Source organism: Nerophis lumbriciformis, linkage group LG25 (assembly GCF_033978685.3).
Source record: "Nerophis lumbriciformis linkage group LG25, RoL_Nlum_v2.1, whole genome shotgun sequence".
Lineage (NCBI taxonomy): Eukaryota > Metazoa > Chordata > Actinopteri > Syngnathiformes > Syngnathidae > Nerophis > Nerophis lumbriciformis.
In genome coordinates, this window is record NC_084572.2 from 41,012,729 (window position 1) to 41,025,228 (window position 12,500).

At 31.6% G+C, this 12,500-nt stretch overlaps 1 protein-coding gene across 1 annotated transcript in view; it reads right to left on the reverse strand.

Moving 5' to 3' along the window:
• The window catches only part of LOC133621947 (uncharacterized), a 55,020-nt gene extending 54,926 nt beyond the window's left edge, over positions 1-94 (reverse strand). Inside the window, exon 1 of the mRNA XM_061984423.2 lies at positions 1-94. This exon is cut by the window's left edge and continues 99 nt beyond it. The gene's annotated coding sequence lies outside the window, so the exon portion shown is untranslated.
• Positions 95-12,500: the final 12,406 nt, after the last annotated feature.

Below are 12,500 nucleotides of genomic sequence, written 5' to 3' on the forward strand. Positions count from 1 at the left end.
CCGCCGGTGCGACGCGCACTAGCCTCTCTCTCTCGCCTGCCTTCTCACCAAGGTTATGGCGGGCGATACCACTTCTGGGGGGGCGGGAGGGGAGCCAGAGAACCGCGCGGGCCGAAAGAGCCGCCACAGAAACCGCGTTCGAGTGCGGGGTTTATTCCTCGCTGGGACGCGACGGGAGTCGATAAAAAAAAAGCGGCCGAAGCGGCACTTTGGGGCGGCCAACAAAGGCGTCGTGGGTGGCGTACGAAGGCCCGCGTCACCCTCGTGGAGGAGTGGACTCGCCCACACAGCGGAGCAGCGTTGGGACGTAGTAGGGGACGTAGTAGGGACGTAGTAAGGACCATCGTGGGCAAATGTTCCTTTGGACCAGGCCTGGGCAATTATTTTGACTCGCAGGGCCAAATTTAGAGAGAAAAAAAAAAGTGTTTACAGTCCCCAAACTACGGCCCGCGGGCCGGATCCGGCCTCCCAGCATCCAAAATCCGGCCCACAGGAAGTCCCAAGTAAAAAAAAAAATTCTTTTTTTTTTCTTTTTTTTTTTCCTTTTTTTTTTAAAATCTTTCCTTTCTAATCCATTTTCTACCGCTTGTTACTCTTGGTGTCTCCTAGTCGCTCAGACAATATTATTATATATTTATATTTATTAATTTAATAAATTAATAAATTTATTTATTTTATAAATTAATAAAAATAAAAATTATTTTTTTTATTTTTTTTTGTCCTGTCCAGCTTCTCAGGCAAATCATATAGTTGATGTAGATGCCCATGTCGGCTGTTCACATTTACTTTACAAAAGAGAAGTGTAGGATACTTCTCTTGTTGCCTTATTTTTAGGGCCCACATGGCCCTCCCTGTGGGAGTCCTTATGCAATGGGACATAAGGACCTATTGCATTTGTAAGGTTTTATTCTTTCTTTATTATTATTCTTCCGCCGCCTCTTTGAGCACTAATTTGACCCACTTAACATGCTTCAAAACTCACCATAATTGAGTTGAGTTTGAGTTTGAGTTTATTTCGAACATGCAAGTATACAACATGATACATCACAATCTCCAGTTTCTCTTTTCAACATGTTCGAAAAGGAGTAGGAAGAAGCAAAGCTTATTTAATCCTACCCCTTTTCTTTTACATGACAGTTGCTAAAACTTTTGTTCACTTCCTGTTCTCAATTTATTCACAATATACTCCATAAGTAATCACAATAAAATAAGTAAATAAATAATAATTGGTGAAGTAAGTTACATTTCATATGTTGAGATAAGTAAGATTATTTTGTGAGTGAAAGAATGAAAGAATGGATGAGTTAAATAAATTCAGAATGTTTATCATGGTTCTTCTTCTTTGTACTTTGTAAACACTTTTAAGTTTGAAGAGTTTCTTGAAGTGGATCATATTAGTACATTGTTTGATTGCTTTGCTTAATCCATTCCATAATTTAATTCCACATACTGATATACTGAAGGTCTTAAGTGTTGTACGTGCATACAAATGTTTTAAATTACATTTCTCTCTAAGATTATATTTCTCCTCTTTTTTTGAGAAGAATTGTTGTATATTCTTGGGTAGCAGGTTATAGTTTGCTTTGTGTATCATTTTAGCTGTTTGCAAATTCACTATGTCGTAGAATTTCAGAATCTTTGATTCAATAAATAAAGGATTTGTGTGTTCTCTATATCCAACATTATGTATTATTCTAACTGATCTTTTTTGTAACACCGTTAATGAATGAAGTGTACTTTTGTAATTATTTCCCCATATTTCTGCACAATAACTCAGATATGGTAACACTAGTGAGCAGTAGAGAATATGAAGTGATTTTTTGTCTAGAACATGTTTTGCTTTATTCATTATTGACCCACACATCAGGACCTGCAAAAATTGTCTTAATAAAAAAATCGAACCCCAAAACTCAAAATTGCGCTCTAGCGCCCCCTAGGAAGAAAAAAAAACTAGACTGCCTGTAACTCCCACTAGGAAGGTCGGAGAGACATGAAACAAAAACCTCTATGTAGGTTTGACTTAGACCTAGTTTTCATAATTGTATATCCTCGGGCAAAAATCAACAGGAAGTTGGCAATTCCCCCTTCAAGACAAAAAAGTACTAAAAACAGTCACTTTTGCCTTTTTGAGCTGTAATTTGACCCCCTTAACACGCTTCAAAACTCACCAAACTGAACGCACACATCAGGACTGGCAAAAATTGTGATCTAATAAAAAAACTTAACCCCAAATTTAAAAATTACGCTCTAGAGCAATTTTTGAATGAAACGGAGAAAAAACTGCTCCTCGGAAGAAAAAAAGGACAAAACTGCCTGTAACTCCCACTGGGAAGGTCGGAGAGACATGAAACATAATCCTCTCCGTAGGTCTCACTTAGACCTACATTTCATAAATTGACAACCCCCAGCAAAAATCTACAAGAAGCTTGCTATTCCCCCTTCAACACAACATTTTTGTAAAAACCGGTCACCTTTCTTCAAACATTATCTCCTCTGAGCGTGTTTGTTGTTTCGGCTTCAAACTAACACAGGAGAGAGATTGAACCCTTTTGATTAAAAGTTATCGAAAGAGTTTTAATACCGGCTCCGGTTTGGATTTTATTACCCTTCAAAGAGCCGCTGCGCTGATGCTGCTGTTTTTTCAAGAAGGCTGCTTAAAAGCAGGAAGCACCAGCGTGCCCACACAATGCAGACAAGGTAGGTACACTACACAAAAGTATTGGGACAATTCGGACTAAAAGTAGACAAAAGTATTGGGACACTTATGACGAAAACTGAACAAAAGTATTGGGACACTTAGGACTAGCACCTGCCAAATATGCGCGCCCGACCAATGCTGCTTGCAGCTTTAATTTGTATTTGACTTTATTAAATGTATTTATATTATCATTTAGTGCAGCCGGGCCGGAGCAGGAGGGGATAGAAAGAGAAAAAAAAAGAAGACAGAGGGGGAAATTGTGGGGACAAGAGGGGGATTAGACAGAGAGACAAAAACAACAACAGCAAACAACAACAACAATAGAGCAACATCAGCAAATATGACATGTACAAATATGATGGTAAAAGTAATAGCAAATAAGCAGTTAGCGAAAAATAAAAAATAATACAGAAATGACAATGAGCATTATTACACTACAAATGGATCAATACAAATACCAATAGAAATAGCGCTATTGATAATGAACAATACCAATAATTTACCTTTATTATCAACAATACAGTTGTTTAAATGCAACAATACATATACGTCATGATAACTTGAGATACGAAAGAATGCAGAAAAATGGAGGGGGAGAAAGAGAAGCAACCTACATTAACCTTGTAGATTGTTATAGTCACAATAGGTTAAGCTTTGTCAGTGTGCCATGTGTTATACCCAGTTTACCCTAGGGCAACAACATTTATATATGTTTGATGAAACGTGATTATGTGCATGAGTGTAAGTATGCATATGTACTTGTATATGTACAGAATGTGTATATGTGTTTGTACAGTGAATGTATATGTACAGTATGTGTATGTTTGTATATTGAACGTGCGTGTGGATGTACGAACTTTAGGTAGGTAAATATGTACTGTATTTGTGTATGTATGTGGGAGCTGTAGGGCTGTATAAATAAACATTGATTGATTGATTTTATTAATATTTAAAAAAAGGACCTTATCTTCACCATACCTGGTTGTCCAAATTAGGCATAATAATGTGTTAATTCCACGACTGTATGTATCCGTATCGGTTGATATCGGTATAGGTAATTAAAGAGTTGAACAATATCGGAATATCGGATATCGGCAAAAAGACATTATTGGACATCTCTAGTGACAATGTTAAATCTTGATGAACATCAATGTTAATTGATGTTAAATGACAAAACGGATTATAAAGACAATGTATATACGTATTTATATATATATATATATATATACAGGCCCCCGACCAATTTTTTAACCCAATGCGGCCCCCCGAGTCAAAAAGTTTGGAGACCCCTGATTTACATAGTTTGCTCGTTTTAAGCATAAGGTGGTGTGTTAATGTCACAGACGCATCACAACATTCGCTATTTCCTTCTTCTTCTTCAACAACAACAACAATCATTTTCTAAAATTAAAAATGTATTTTTTCAATTAGAAATATTTGTTTTAATTAAAAAAAAATGTTTTTAACTTGCGAATCATTTTTCGAAATGAAGAAAATTGTTTTTATACTTGCGAATGTTTTTTTATTGGAAAAAATAATTGTAATACTTGCAAAAAATATGTTTTAATTGGAACATAATGCTTTTCTTTACTTGCGAATTTTTTGTTTTTATTGAATTAAAAAAAAATTCTTACTAGCGAATCATTGTTTTTATTGAAAATGTATTTTTTTCAATTACAAATTATTTTTTGAATTTAAAGAAAAATGTTTTCAACTTCCGAATAATTTTTCTAATTGAAGAAATTTGTTTTTTATTAATTTTTTAGTTGAATAACTTTTTTTTTTTACTTGCGAACAATTTTTTTAAGTGAACAAAAATACAATTTCCTTACGGATTATTTTTTTTAATTGAAAACAATTTTTGTTTTTTTACCTCGGAATAATTTTTTTAATTAAAAAAAAAAAGTTATTTATTTGCAAATAATTGTGCTTTATTTACAAAGCAGATCTCCACTTAAACAGCACGGCCATTTTCTTTGTGCTATTGTGTGGTCATTTGTCAATAAATAGAGGCATAATGCTTGTATTGAACAGTTATTACAATGAAAATACTGGGAGTTAAAGCAAATATTACAAAGTTTTTCGTACCATAAGGCGCACCAGATTATAAGGTGCAACGTCGATGAGGTCTATTTTCATACAAAATTATTAGGCGCATATTAAGATTAAGATAAGGTGGTGTGTTAATGTCACAGACGCATCACAACATTCGCTATTTCCTTCTTCTTCTTCTTCAACAACAACAACAATCATTTTCTAAAATTGAAAATGTATTTTTTCAATAACAAATATTTGTTTTAATTAAAAACAAATGTTTTTAACTTGCGAATCATTTTTCGAATTGAAGAAAATTGTTTTTATACTTGCGAATGTTTTTTTTATTGAAAAAAATAATTGTAATACTTGCAAAAAATATGTTTTAATTGGAACAAAATGCTTTTGTACTTGCAAAAAAAATTGTATTAACATTTTCTTTACTTGCGAATTTTTTGTTTTTATTGAATAAAAAAAAAATTCTTACTAGCTAATCATTGTTTTTATTGAAAATGTATTTTTTCAATTACAAATTATTTTTTGAGAAAAAGAAAAATGTTTTTAACTTCCGAATAATTTTTCTAATTGAAGAAATTTGTTTATTTTGTATTTTTTAGTTGAATAACTTTTTTTTTTTACTTGCGAACAATTTTTTTAACTGAAGAAAAATACAATTTCCTTACGGATTATTTTTTTAATTGAAAACAATTTTTGTTTTTTTACCTCGGAATAATTGTTTTAATTAAAAAAAAAAGTTATTTATTTGCAAATAATTGTGCTTTATTTACAAAGCAGATCTCCACTTAAACAGCACGGCCATTTTCTTTGTGCTATTGTGTGGTCATTTGTCAATAAATAGAGGCATAATGCTTGTATTGAACAGTTATTACAATGAAAATACTGGGAGTTAAAGCAAATATTACCAAGTTTTTCGTACCATAAGGCGCACCAGATTATAAGGTGCAACGTCGATGAGGTCTATTTTCATACAAAATTATTAGGCGCATATTAAGATTAAGATAAGGTGGTGTGTTAATGTCACAGACGCATCACAACATTCGCTATTTCCTTCTTCTTCTTCTTCAACAACAACAACAATCATTTTCTAAAATTGAAAATGTATTTTTTCAATAACAAATATTTGTTTTAATTAAAAACAAATGTTTTTAACTTGCGAATCATTTTTCGAATTGAAGAAAATTGTTTTTATACTTGCGAATGTTTTTTTTATTGAAAAAAATAATTGTAATACTTGCAAAAAATATGTTTTAATTGGAACAAAATGCTTTTGTACTTGCAAAAAAAATTGTATTAACATTTTCTTTACTTGCGAATTTTTTGTTTTTATTGAATAAAAAAAAAATTCTTACTAGCGAATCATTGTTTTTATTGAAAATGTATTTTTTCAATTACAAATTATTTTTTGAATCAAAGAAAAATGTTTTCAACTTCCGAATAATTTTTCTAATTGAAGAAATTTGTTTTTTATTAATTTTTTAGTTGAATAACTTTTTTTTTTTACTTGCGAACAATTTTTTTAACTGAACAAAAATACAATTTCCTTACGGATTATTTTTTTAATTGAAAACAATTTTTGTTTTTTTACCTCGGAATAATTGTTTTAATTAAAAAAAAAAGTGATTTATTTGCAAATAATTGTGCTTTATTTACAAAGCAGATCTCCACTTAAACAGCACGGCCATTTTCTTTGTGCTATTGTGTGGTCATTTGTCAATAAATAGAGGCATAATGCTTGTATTGAACAGTTATTACAATGAAAATACTGGGAGTTAAAGCAAATATTACCAAGTTTTTCGTACCATAAGGCGCACCAGATTATAAGGTGCAACGTCGATGAGGTCTATTTTCATACAAAATTATTAGGCGCATATTAAGATTAAGATAAGGTGGTGTGTTAATGTCACAGACGCATCACAACATTCGCTATTTCCTTCTTCTTCTTCAACAACAACAACAATCATTTTCTAAAATTGAAAATGTATTTTTTCAATAACAAATATTTGTTTTAATTAAAAACAAATGTTTTTAACTTGCGAATCATTTTTCGAATTGAAGAAAATTGTTTTTATACTTGCGAATGTTTTTTTTATTGAAAAAAATTATTGTAATACTTGCAAAAAATATGTTTTAATTGGAACAAAATGCTTTTGTACTTGCAAAAAAAATTGTATTAACATTTTCTTTACTTGCGAATTTTTTGTTTTTATTGAATAAAAAAAAAATTCTTACTAGCGAATCATTGTTTTTATTGAAAATGTATTTTTTCAATTACAAATTATTTTTTGAATTAAAGAAAAATGTTTTCAACTTCCGAATAATTTTTCTAATTGAAGAAATTTGTTTTTTATTAATTTTTTAGTTGAATAACTTTTTTTTTTATTTGCGAACAATTTTTTTAACTGAAGAAAAATACAATTTCCTTACGGATTATTTTTTTAATTGAAAACAATTTTTGTTTTTTTACCTCGGAATAATTTTTTTAATTAAAAAAAAAAGTTTTTTATTTGCAAATAATTGTGCTTTATTCACAAAGCAGATCTCCACTTAAACAGCACGGCCATTTTTTTGTGCTATTGTGTGGTCATTTGTCAATAAATAGAGGCATAATGCTTGTATTGAACAGTTATTACAATGAAAATACTGGGAGTTAAAGCTAATATTACTAAGTTTTTCGTACCATAAGGCGCACCAGATTATAAGGTGCAACGTCGATGAGGTCTATTTTCATACTAAATTATTAGGCGCATATTAAGATTAAGATAAGGTGGTGTGTTAATGTCACAGACGCATCACAACATTCGCTATTTCCTTCTTCTTCTTCTTCAACAACAACAACAATCATTTTCTAAAATTGAAAATGTATTTTTTCAATAACAAATATTTGTTTTAATTAAAAACAAATGTTTTTAACTTGCGAATCATTTTTCGAATTGAAGAAAATTGTTTTTATACTTGCGAATGTTTTTTTTATTGAAAAAAATAATTGTAATACTTGCAAAAAATATGTTTTAATTGGAACAAAATGCTTTTGTACTTGCAAAAAAAATTGTATTAACATTTTCTTTACTTGCAAATTTTTTGTTTTTATTGAATAAAAAAAAAATTCTTACTAGCGAATCATTGTTTTTATTGAAAATGTATTTTTTCAATTACAAATTATTTTTTGAATTAAAGAAAAATGTTTTCAACTTCCGAATAATTTTTCTAATTGAAGAAATTTGTTTTTTATTAATTTTTTAGTTGAATAACTTTTTTTTTTATTTGCGAACAATTTTTTGAACTGAAGAAAAATACAATTTCCTTACGGATTATTTTTTTTAATTGAAAACAATTTTTGTTTTTTTACCTCGGAATAATTTTTTTAATTAAAAAAAAAAGTTATTTATTTGCAAATAATTGTGCTTTATTTACAAAGCAGATCTCCACTTAAACAGCACGGCCATTTTCTTTGTGCTATTGTGTGGTCATTTGTCAATAAATAGAGGCATAATGCTTGTATTGAACAGTTATTACAATGAAAATACTGGGAGTTAAAGCAAATATTACCAAGTTTTTCGTACCATAAGGCGCACCAGATTATAAGGTGCAACGTCGATGAGGTCTATTTTCATACTAAATTATTAGGCGCATATTAAGATTAAGATAAGGTGGTGTGTTAATGTCACAGACGCATCACAACATTCGCTATTTCCTTCTTCTTCAACAACAACAACAAGACTACTAATCATGACAAACTTCATGAGAGACAACAAAGACTACTTTGGGACAAATGATGATCCAGAACTTTATATTTTTGAATAGGGTTATTTTTTAGCAGTAATGCTAAAAAATAAGCTATGAACACAATAATACACTCACTTACTGTACAATGTCTGCTCTCATTGAGATGCCGACTGATGGGATGTTTATATCTTCCAGTTTAGATGAAGAATTCATCTTAATCCTCAAGTCTTTTTCGCCATCTCCGGGTCCAAGTTGGATGTCAAAGTTGACCGACTTGTGGGTTTATGTCCACAACCTTCTACTATCCAGGTGAGAGACATGATTTATCATCGAGAATTAACTTTCACCAACTCAGATGCCATGCAGCAGCTCAATATGTCAATATAGCAACAAAATGGCTACCGTATTTTTCCGACTATAAGTGGCAGTTTTTTTTATAGTTTGTCCGGGGGTGCGACTTATACTCAGGAGCGACTTATGTGTGAAAAAAAACAAAAAGATATCACTACAACTTTTTGACCATCTCGTCATAATTGGGGATGTATATTGTTGAGATGTTATCACTTTGTGCAGGTTTGGGCTGGAGAGTCTTTAAGTGGCTTCTCTTTCTTCCCCTCCGTTTATCTGCTTTCTTTTCTATGTCAACTTATCATGACATATATGTAGTGTTGCATTTGAAACAGTTGTGTTATTGATATTTATTGTTATTATTCATTATCAATAGTGCTATTTATATTGGTATTTGTATTGCTTCATTTGTAGTGTAATAATGTTTAGAGATGCCCGATAATGGCTTTTTTGCCGACATCCGATATTGTCCAACTCTTAATTACAGATTCCGATATCAAGCGATACCGATATATACAGTGGTGGTATTAACACATTATTATGCCTAATTTTGTTGTGATGCCCCGCTGGATGCATTAAACAATGTAACAAGGTTTTCCAAAATAAATCCACTCAAATTATGGAAAAAAAGGCCAACATGGCACTGCCATATTTATTATTGAAGTCACAAAGTGCATTATTTTTTTTTAACTTGCCTCAAAACAGCTGCTTGGAATTTGGGACATGCTCTCCCCGAGAGAGCTTGAGGAGGTTGAGGTGGGCAGGGTTGAGGTGGGGTGGTGTAGGAGGTAGCGGGGGGCAATGTTCCCTCTAAGGTGCGCGCGACTGTTCAAGCGTCCTCTGCGCACGGCAAATCTATGCCACGCACAAAATCAAATAAAAAATAAGCGCATAACAATTTTCGACGCGACACGGACACGACAGAAAACAGTTTTCAAATATTGTAACGTCTGTCGAGACGCTTTGAGGAGATGAATTCCATCCATCACTTTACTGAACAAAACTATTTATTGTCGGCCATAAACACATCACCAAAACATTAGTAAAAAAATTATATCTAGCAAAACTGGTCATTTTCTGCAGTACAAACCAGACCAAAAGCAACTTTGTTATATCAACAGCAGCCGCTCGCTCTTTCTCACTTGCGCCAACACATGCACATATGGCACTTAGCCAGTGATGTGTTTACAGACACACAAAAAGTCGGACAACTGCAACACCACACATAAAGTGTCATTCCAGGTCGTTACTCTCAGATTTACCAATCAAATGTGTGCTTATTCTAGTGTCATTTATTAGGAATCCTCATTTATAAATATTAATCATGAAATGCTGTTAGTATATTAAATAAATATTAATAAAAATATATTTTTTACAAACAGGAAGTTTCAGCTTACATCTCATTGTGCAACATGTGAATGTTTTAATGGGAACTAAATGCAATGTCTGAAAGGGGTACAAATTATTTCCAAAGCAGGACCTCCACCCAGACAAACAATACAAGTACACAGTTTATGAAAAACAATATTTGTTGTTATTGTCGTTGTAAGTGGGCCTAAACACTTATATTAGAAATGGAAATGACTGCTGTCATTTGATTATTATAATACGAGAATGTTGTCTGTCTATCTGTGTTGGCCCTGCGATGAGGTGGGGACTTGTCGCCTTCCGCCCGAATGCAGGTGAGATAGGCTCCAGCGACCCCGAAAGGGACAAGCGGTAGAAAATGGATGGATGGATGGAGATTGAAGTTGTTATTTAGTCAGGTTTGGGACAGGTGTGCACGTCTGATGTTGCTCACATGGGCTCCACTCAATGCTCAGGGACTTTTTGTGTTTGCTCACACACATGAAAAATTAGAGGGAACAATGGCGGGGGGGTGTATATTGTAGCGTCCCGGAAGAGTTAGTGCTGCAGGGGGTTCTGGGTATTTGTTCTGTTGTGTTTATGTTGTGTTACGGTGCGGATGTGCTCCCGAAATGTGTTTGTCATTCTTGTTTGGTGTGGGTTCACAGTGTGGCGCATATTTATAACAGTGTTAGAGTTGTTTATACGGCCACCCTCAGGCGAGCTACTTTTCAATTGATCAAGTCGTGGGGATCTACCTCATTCATATATATAATTTATATTTACTTATTTATGAAATATATGTTTTTGTTAACAAGTTAAAGGTGTTTAATGATAATGCATGTTTAACACATATAGTTAATATTGTTAAAAAATTAAAGGTGTTTAAAGATCATGCAAGCATGTTTAACACATATAGTTAATATTGTTAACAAGTTAAAGGTGTTTAATGATAATACAAGCATGTTTAACACATAGTTAATATTGTTAAAAAAATTAAAGGTGTTTAATGATAATACAAGAATGTTTAATACATATAGTTAATATTGTTAACAACTTAAAGGTGTTTAAAGATAACACAAGCATGTTTAACACATATAGTTAATATTGTTAAAACATTAAAGGTGTTTAAAGATAATGCAAGCATGTTTAACACATATAGTTAATATTGTTAACAAGTTAAAGGTGTTTAATGATAATGCAAGCATGTTTAACACATATAGTTAATATTGTTAAAAAATTAAAGGTGTTTAAAGATAATGCAAGCATGTTTAACACATATAGTTAATATTGTTAAAAAATTAAAGGTGTTTAAAGATAATGCAAGCATGTTTAACACATATAGTTAATATTGTTAACAAGTTAAAGGTGTTTAATGATAATACAAGCATGTTTAACACATAGTTAATATTGTTAAAAAATTTAAGGTGTTTAATGATAATACAAGAATGTTTAATACATATAGTTAATATTGTTAACAACTTAAAGGTGTTTAAAGATAACACAAGCATGTTTAACACATATAGTTAATATTGTTAACAAGTTAAAGGTGTTTAAAGATAATACAAGCATGTTTAACACATATAGTTAATATTGTTAAAAAATTAAAGGTGTTTAATGATCATACAAGTATGTTTAACACATATAGTTAATATTGTTAACAAGTTAAAGGTGTTTAAAGATAATGCAAGCATGTTTAACACATATAGTTAATATTGTTAACAAGTTAAAGGTGTTTAATGATAATACAAGCATGTTTAATACATATAGTTAATATTGTTAACAACTTAAAGGTGTTTAAAGATAACACAAGCATGTTTAACACATATAGTTAATATTGTTAACAAGTTAAAGGTGTTTAATGATAATACAAGCATGTTTAACACATAGTTAATATTGTTAAAAAATTAAAGGTGTTTAATGATAATACAAGAATGTTTAATACATATAGTTAATATTGTTAACAACTTAAAGGTGTTTAAAGATAACACAAGCATGTTTAACACATATAGTTAATATTGTTAACAAGTTAAAGGTGTTTAAAGATAATACAAGCATGTTTAACACATATAGATTCCTTTCTTTCATGAAGACAAGAATATAAGTTGGTGTATTACCTGATTCTGATAACTTGCATTGATAGGAATCAGACAGTGGTGCTGATAACGTCCGCATTTTCGAATGGAGGAGAAAAAAAGTCCTCCTTTCTGTCTAATACCACATGAAAGTGGTTGGTTTTTGGCATCTTATTTGTCCAGCTTCCGTACTCCTTTGTATACACTTTACAAGAAATACATTGTCGGCAAACTCCGTAGCTTGCTAGCTTGTG